The sequence below is a fragment of the Hemibagrus wyckioides genome, linkage group LG18 (genome assembly GCF_019097595.1).
Source record: "Hemibagrus wyckioides isolate EC202008001 linkage group LG18, SWU_Hwy_1.0, whole genome shotgun sequence".
Lineage (NCBI taxonomy): Eukaryota > Metazoa > Chordata > Actinopteri > Siluriformes > Bagridae > Hemibagrus > Hemibagrus wyckioides.
In genome coordinates, this window is record NC_080727.1 from 1,013,308 (window position 1) to 1,022,500 (window position 9,193).

Below are 9,193 nucleotides of genomic sequence, written 5' to 3' on the forward strand. Positions count from 1 at the left end.
AGCTCCACTAAACTAATCTCACTAAACTAATCTCACTAAACTAATCTCACTAAACTAACCTCACTAAACTAACCTCACTAAACTAATCTCACTAAACTAACCTCACTAAACTAATCTCACTAAACTAACCTCACTAAACTAACCTCACTAAACTAACCTCACTAAACTAATCTCACTAAACTAACCTCACTAAACTAATCTCACTAAACTAACCTCACTAAACTAACCTCACTAAACTAATCTCACTAAACTAACCTCACTAAACTAATCTCACTAAACTAATCTCACTAAACTAACCTCACTAAACTAATCTCACTAAACTAATCTCACTAAACTAACCTCACTAAACTAACCTCACTAAACTAATCTCACTAAACTAACCTCACTAAACTAACCTCACTAAACTAATCTCACTAAACTAATCTCACTAAACTAACCTCACTAAACTAATCTCACTAAACTAACCTCACTAAACTAACCTCACTAAACTAATCTCACTAAACTAATCTCACTAAACTAACCTCACTAAACTAATCTCACTAAACTAACCTCACTAAACTAACCTCACTAAACTAACCTCACTAAACTAATCTCACTAAACTAATCTCACTAAACTAATCTCACTAAACTAACCTCACTAAACTAATCTCACTAAACTAACCTCACTAAACTAACCTCACTAAACTAATCTCACTAAACTAATCTCACTAAACTAACCTCACTAAACTAATCTCACTAAACTAACCTCACTAAACTAACCTCACTAAACTAATCTCACTAAACTAATCTCACTAAACTAACCTCACTAAACTAATCTCACTAAACTAACCTCACTAAACTAACCTCACTAAACTAACCTCACTAAACTAATCTCACTAAACTAATCTCACTAAACTAACCTCACTAAACTAACCTCACTAAACTAACCTCACTAAACTAATCTCACTAAACTAACCCCTTCATCCAAAACACCTACATCCAAAAATCCATATCATCAAACATACGCTTATTGTGTCAGATTATTATTAACGCTTTCTAATAGCTAACACTCCATTCTCGAGTTCTGCTTAGAACCTTTAACAGCTGGACAGATGAGGAACCTTTAATGGCTTTCTGTTCTGTGGAACTTTATTTATCATTCACATACCAGCAATAACTCCACTTACAAACTCTGAGGAGGTGTGGCCTATGTATCTGTCATTCCCAGTGAAGGAGGTGTGGCTTATGGATATGTTACTCTCAGTGAAGGAGGTGTGGCCTATGTATATGTCACTCTCAGTGAAGGAGGTGTGGCCTATGTATCTGTCAGTCTCAGTGAAGGAGGTGTGGCCTATGTATCTGTCAGTCTCAGTGAAGGAGGTGTGGCCTATGTATCTGTCAGTCTCAGTGAAGGAGGTGTGGCCTATGTATCTGTCAGTCTCAGTGAAGGAGGTGTGGCCTGTGTATCTGTCAGTCTTAGTGAAGGAGGTGTGGCCTATGTATATGTCAGTCTCAGTGAAGGAGGCGTGGCCTGTGTATCTGTCACTCTCAGTGAAGGAGGTGTGGCTTATGTATCTGTCACTCTCAGTGAAGGAGGTGTGGCATATTTATGTGTCATTCAGTGAAGGAGGCATGGTCTGTGCATATGTCACTCTCAGTGAAAGAGGTGTTGCCTAGGTATATGTCAGTCTCAGTGAAGGAGGTGTGGTCTAGGTATCTGTTAGTCTCAGTGAAGGAGGTGGGGCCTATGTATATGTCAGTCTCAGTGAAGGAGGTGTGGCTTATGTTTCTGTCACTCTCAGTAAAGGAGGTGTCGTCTATGTATCTGTCAGTCTCAGTGGAGGTGTGGCTTATATATCTGTCAGTCTTAGTGAAGGAGGTATGGCCTATGTATCTGTCAGTCTCAGTAAAGGGGGTGTGGTCTATGTATCTGTCAGTCTCAGTGGAGGTGTGGCCTATGTATCTGTCAGTCTCAGTGAAGGAGGTGTGGCCTATGTATCTGTCAGTCTCAGTGAAGGAGGTGTGGCCTATGTATCTGTCAGTCTCAGTGAAGGAGGTGTGGCCTATGTATCTGTCAGTCTCAGTGGAGGTGTGGCCTATGTATCTGTCAGTCTCAGTGAAGGAGGTGTGGCCTATGTATCTGTCAGTCTCAGTGAAGGAGGTGTGGCCTATGTATCTGTCAGTCTCAGTGAAGGAGGTGTGGCCTATGTATCTGTCAGTCTCAGTGGAGGTGTGGCCTATGTATCTGTCAGTCTCAGTGAAGGAGGTGTGGATTAACAGGATTAACACCTACAGTGTTGAATAAAACTTTGCTGTGTTCAGTTAACATTTGTGTCGAATTAAACACTGGTCTATAGTTTTCTTTAACTGGTCTATAGTTGTGTTTGATTGACACCTGTAGTGTTGAACTGACCTTTAATGTGTTCAGGTGGTGTGTTAATGACACTTGCAGTCATGTGTCATTAACGTGAGTGTGAGGGATTAACATCTGCGGTGTTCTATAGAGTCCTATAGAGTTAACCTGTAGAGTTAACATAAACACTACACACCTTTAATGTGGAGAAACACTGCAGGCTTGAATTAACACCTACCACATTCCACCAAACACCTCTCACTGAAGTATCACCGCTAGGGTTCAATTAACATGTAGTGTGGTTAATAGTATCAGTGCAGAACTTGGGTGTTAATTCAGTACAGTAGGAGTTAATTCTACACAGTAGGTGTTAATTCAGTACAGAAGATGTTAATTCTACACAGGATTTGTTAATTCAGTACAGCAGATGTTAATTCTACACAGGATTTGTTAATTCAGTACAGGAGATGTTAATTCAGTACAGCAGATGTTAATTCTACACAGGATTTGTTAATTCAGTACAGGAGATGTTAATTCAGTACAGCAGATGTTAATTCTACACAGTGGATGTTAATTCTACACAGTAGGTGTTGATTCGCTACAGATGTTAATTCTACACAGGAGATGTTAATTCTACACAGGAGATGTTAATTCAGTACAGGAGATGTTAATTCTACACAGTAGGCGCAGAGCTGAGTATTTCAGTGCTCAAAATAAACCTGGCTTTATCAGATTTTATAAATAGTGAATAAGACCTGAAGGAGGCTGCATCCTGATTCACCTTCCTCACCCTCTTCACCCTCCTCACCCTCCTCACCTTCCTCACCCTCCTCACCCTCCTCACCCTCTTCACCTTCCTCACCCTCCTCACCTTCCTCACCCTCTTCACCTTCTTCACCCTCTTCACCTTCCTCACCCTCCTCACCTTCCTCACCCTCTTCACCTTCCTCACTCTCCTCACCTTCCTCACCCTCTTCACCCTCTTCACCTTCCTCACCCTCCTCACCTTCCTCACCCTCCTCACCTTCCTCACTCTCCTCACCTTCTTCACCCTCTTCACCTTCTTCACCCTCTTCACCCTCTTCACCTTCCTCACCCTCCTCACCTTCCTCACCCTCCTCACCTTCCTCACTCTCCTCACCTTCTTCACCCTCTTCACCTTCCTCACCCTCCTCACCTTCCTCACCCTCTTCACCCTCCTCACCCTCCTCACCTTCCTCACCCTCCTCATGTCTCAGGTGGACCTGCTCTCTGTGCTGTGGTGTTTCAGTCTTCAGGAACGTGAGCACTGCTTGTTTTGGCTCAGAGCGCTCTCCGGAGCGTAAATGCACTAAAATCTGCAGAGATAATGAGACGAGGCCGATGAGGAACGTCAGCTGCTGTCAGAGTCTTTATGAGGATTTGATGATGGAGGGAGAGACGAGAGAGTGGGAGAGGGTTTCACATTTTTCTGTATGCAAGAGCACCCCCTAGTGGTGATGTGTGGGTCTGTGTGTTTTAGAGCTCTGTGTGTGTGTGTGTGTGTGTGTGTGTGTGTGTGTGTGAGCTCTATATTAGTGTGTTAACTGAAAACAAAAGGATTTGATAAAAACTTCATGGTCTATCTACGTTAATATATTCTTATATATTCTCACAATCATACTTATTTGTGTGTGTGTGTGTATGTGTAAGAGAGGGAAAGTGAGTGTGTGTGTGTGTGTAAGAGAGGGAAAGTGAGTGTGTGTGTGTGTGTAAGAGAGGGAAAGTGAGTGTGTGTGTGTGTGTGTAAGAGAGGGAAAGTGAGTGTGTGTGTGTTAGAGAGGGAAAGTGAGTGTGTGTGTGTGTGTGTAAGAGAGGGAAAGTGAGTGTGTGTGTGTGTGTGTGTAAGAGAGGGAAAGTGAGTGTGTGTGTGTGTGTGTGTGAGAGAGGGAAAGTGAGTGTGTGTGTGTGTGTGTGTAAGAGAGGGAAAGTGAGTGTGTGTGTGTGTGTGTGTGTGTAAGAGAGGGAAAGTGAGTGTGTGTGTGTGTGTGTGTGAGAGAGGGAAAGTGAGTGTGTGTGTGTGTGTGTGTGTGAGAGAGGGAAAGTGAGTGTGTGTGTGTGTGTGTGTAAGAGAGGGAAAGTGAGTGTGTGTGTGTGTCTGTGTGTGTAAGAGAGGGAAAGTGAGTGTGTGTGTGTGTGTGTGTGAGAGAGGGAAAGTGAGTGTGTGTGTGTGTGTGTGTGAGAGAGGGAAAGTGAGTGTGTGTGTGTGTGTGTGTGTAAGAGAGGGAAAGTGAGTGTGTGTGTGTGTGTTAGAGAGGGAAAGTGAGTGTGTGTGTGTGTGTTAGAGAGGGAAAGTGAGTGTGTGTGTGTGTGTGTGTAAGAGAGGGAAAGTGAGTGTGTGTGTGTGTGTGTGTGTAAGAGAGGGAAAGTGAGTGTGTGTGTGTGTGTGTGAGAGAGGGAAAGTGAGTGTGTGTGTGTGTGTGTGTGTAAGAGAGGGAAAGTGAGTGTGTGTGTGTGTGTGAGAGAGGGAAAGTGAGTGTGTGTGTGTGTGAGAGAGAGAGAGAGAGAGTTAAATGATGTCATTACAAGGCCAGTGTCCATGCCTCACTGCTCTGAAGGCTCGGTGTTTGTACTCGCTCATCTAGATTAAACATTTCTTTTACGAATGTTACACAGCCTCCCTGCGGCTAACACACACTCGGCCCTGACACTGTGAGCGAGGGATCAGTGACCACAGCGAGATTAACGAGGGGAAATAAAGAGACGCAGAGCTGGACAGGACCGAGGAGCAGAATACAGATAAATAATAAACAATCACATCCCAGAGCGGAGGAAGGAAAAACATAGCAAAAGATTTAAGAATCTGGTTATAATAATAATAATAATAAAAATAACTAGATGTTGTTTAAAAGAATATTGTAATAATTAGAAGGGGAATTAATCTACATATTTAGCTGAATTTGCTATAAAAGTGATATGTTCTCAATTACAAAAATAAAATAATTAATAAAATAATTATGACAGACTCAGGTATTAGGTGTGATTGTTAATTTGACTTTAGACATATCTATTTTATTTATTTATTTTTCTATTTTCTTTTTTAGATAGAAATGAAAAGACACATGCTAAACTGGTAGCTATAAACCTGTTAGCAGCATTAGCTTAGCAGCATGATGAGAAGTGAAGATGTTTCTAAATGTTTTTGGTTCTTTGACCTGCTGAAATCTCTGCTGCAGTGAATTTTTATTATTTCTGTTGAAGTTGTATTAAAGGTTAGCGGTGGATTGTTTGAATGGAGAGCCGGACTGTAGAGTAGGAAGTTTCCAGCAGGTATGATGTGATCACAGCAGGCTTTATGAAAGGTTAAACATGATTACAGGCAGTGGAGCTGAGGCTAAAGCTTCCTGACATTGTGTTTTCTGGGAAGGTCGTGTTCTTCTCACTGCTTCAGGCTGGACATGATTCATGATGGAGATGCTGAAACACAAATAAAAGAGCAAAAGTGAAACTAGGGGCTGAAGAGATCCGGCACTGTGGCGCTGCTTTATTCTCTGTTGATTCTCTGTTTCAACAAACTGACTTGTTGGTCTTTTTATTTAATGGTAATAATAATAATAATAATAATAATAATAATAATAATAATAATAATAATAATAAATTAATAAATTAATAAATTAATAAATAAATAAATAAATAAATAAATAAATAAATAAATAAATAAACAAATTAATTAATTAATTAATTAATAATAATGTTTTTAGGATTTCACCAGGTTGATCAAATCAGATCTAAAATGTCTAGTGCCTTAAGGTCAGGAAAAAAACAGAAGCTGTCCTGATGGAGTGGTCAGATCCAGTCCAGTCTTCAGCTGAAGATGTTGGTGTCTTGTCACCGCTGTTTGATGACCAGGACTCAGTTGCATGTTTGACTCGTGTGTGAACTGAAGTGCTGAAGTGTTTTTCTGTTTGCTTTCTAAAAAAAAAGAAGAAGAAGAAGAAGAAGAAGTGCACCACCCCTGAGGAAGCTGGTCAGATTTTTCACTAAATAAAAAAGTGAAGCTGTCAATAAGGGTGAAGATAAAGGTGAGAGTGTGAGCTACGTTGATCTGAACTGGCTCACAGAATACAAAATCTCTAAGCGGAATCTTATTTATTGATGTTCTGGGGGTTGAGACATCATAAAGAAAAGCTTCTCAGAGACCAAAAGAGGGCAGGAGAACCTGAGAAGACCAAGGCATGAGCTGGAGATTGCTTGCTGTGATGCAGGTCAGAAACATCTAGAAATATAATGTGCTTGAGATGTGAACCATGTCTGGAGAGATAATGATGAGGTGAAAATGTATACTTGAGTCCATGTGTTCCTCAGAAATTTGTTATAAAGAGTCAGTTCCAGAGTCCCAAACTTTGGAGTCAGTTCCAGACTCAAGTGGAGAGTCCTGAGTTGTAAAGACCATGAAGAGCCAGAGAGTGAGACTGTAAACCTCCAGGCAGGTCAGGTCCAAGCTACAGAGATCAAATTCAGTCTAAAGTTCAGAGACTGACTCAAGTCCAGAGTCTCAAAGTGTAGAGACAGAGTCAGATTCAACATTCCACTGTCCAGAGTTCTAAACAGAGTCCTAGACTGTAGAGCCTCAAGTCCAGAGTCTCCAACTGGATCTGGGAATCTGAGCACCATGAGGCAGCACCCCAAGTCCTAAGCTGCAGAGTCCAGTTTGAGTCCAGTGTCCCAGACCAGAGAGACAGAGTTAAGTACAGAATCTCAAAGTATAGATCTGGAGTCGAGTCGAGAGTCAGAGCCTGTAGAGATGGAGTAGATCTACCACTGAGGGTCAGGGCTGTAATTACAATGAAACTCTACCCAACAGTGGAGTTTTACTGACCTGTCTACTGGACAGTGCAGAGGACGCTGAGTCAGCTGTGATACAGGATTATACTGTATGTAAATCTGTATATATATATATATTACAGAAAATGAAGAACTCTCAAATCACACATTGGATCTCCGTGAAGAAAATATTGTAGATGAAAATCTTTACTTAGACACAGCATCTCATAATGTAGGTCAGTAATGTGTTTGACCCTCACATGCTTGTATGCTCTCCACACAACATCTGGGCCTGCTCCTGATCAGATGGACAGTGGTGTCTCAGTGAGCTCCTGGACACTCTGTGGGGTTTTGTCTTGTTGTTGTCTCTCCACCTCACCTGTTTCTCTTTCATTTTCATCAAAGCAGGTGAGACTCATCACGCTTCCTAACTGGACACACTGATGTCCCTAACCTTTAACTGACTGACTGTCATAGTCTGATGAATAAGTGTTTCCTTCATCACCTGAGTGACCTGCTCACGTGTCCTGCTCGATATGGAATTGAGTCTGTTAGCATGTTGTCGTTTGCTGGGAGCTGAATTAAGTGCTCTCTCTCTCTCTCTCTCTCTCATGTGATCGACCCAGCCGCTGCTTCAATATGCTCAAAACACAACTGAGAAACCTCCATATGGCTTTAATTAGATATGAATAAGGCAGTTTGCATGATGGCTCACTGAGCAGCTGCTGTCTGAAAGAGTGTGGAAGACAAGATGTGGCCATGCTGATTGGATCTGTCTCTCTCTGTCTCTCTCTCTCTCTCTCTCTCTCTCTTTCACTTCAGGCTAATGTGGAAATATATTAGTCAATTACATTTAATCTGCTTCTTATCAGCGTCACAATCTCTTTTCTATCTCTTCAGTATGACTTGGTATGTTTCTATTTTTAAGCTAAGATCTCATCACTCAGAATTTTGATAACTACGTCTTTCTTTCACATTATTTCTCACGATTCTTGAAGTCAAAGTCAAAAAATGAATCATGAAACTGTAAAGCAGGTTATTAGTTTAACATTTAAAGTCAGTTGGTCAGTCATTAACACTGTTGTTCCCTCAAAGGCTTTTGATTCAGAGTCGTGGTTGAAAATCACAAGCTTTTGAAGCAGGAGTCAGTTTGGCAATCGCAAGCTTTGGTACATGAGTCGAGGTGCGAGTCAGATGCGTTGAAGTCTGAGTCAAGCTGCAATTCACAAGCTTTGAAGACGAAGTTGAGTTACACATCATGAGCTTTCAAGGTGGAGTTGAAGTAAGAATTGTCAACTTTTACGTTGGAGTCAAATTGTGAATCGTTAGATTTGATGAATGAATCAATTTTTTTAATGACTCAGTATTAACATACTGAGTCAAATTGTGAATCATAAACTTTAAGTCTGAGTCAACTTTTAAGTCATATTAGTTGAGAAGAATGTATAGGAATGTGAGTGTGTATGTTTACACACGTTTCACATCAGTTAAATACATCCTTCTTAACCTACAGACATTTTTATCCCTTCATTAATTTATCCTTTTTACCTAATCTGCAAACATTACCCTGTTATTAACTTTCAGTATTTGGGGTCAGTGGACTATTTTTATGCCTCATTATCATTTTCACTGCAGCTTTTAAATCCAGAACTCAATCTGATTCACGTCTCTGGACGTTTGTGATGTTCACTTTAATGCTCCAGGCTGGAGGGAGAACCGGTGGATTAATGACTGTCAGCATGTCGCTGTAACCTTTTCATAACACTACCACACTGTGTATCTGTGTGTGTGTGTATCTGGGTCTTCGTAAAAGGCTGTACATGATTCATCATCATGAGTCAAGGCCGTGGGTTTTAAACCGTCCCTGATTATGTGAGTACGACGCAGCAGTCGCATTATTATTATACATTATTATATAATCCAACAAATGCTGCACAACTACACAACATGCGACATTCCGGAATTGAACAAGGTTTTTTTTTTCTTCTTTGGAGATTGAAAATGCTGAATTTAGAGATGAGCGCCGTGTAATGCTGGAAAACAAATCAGATTATCATAAGCCCTGTGAAGTTTACTCTC

The 9,193-nt window shown here is 41.0% G+C and overlaps 1 protein-coding gene across 2 annotated transcripts in view; it reads left to right on the plus strand.

The window, feature by feature from the left end:
- Nucleotides 1–9,193, plus strand: part of LOC131369627 (gamma-aminobutyric acid receptor subunit beta-2) — a 67,774-nt gene that overhangs the window by 1,210 nt on the left and 57,371 nt on the right. The window lies entirely within an intron of this gene.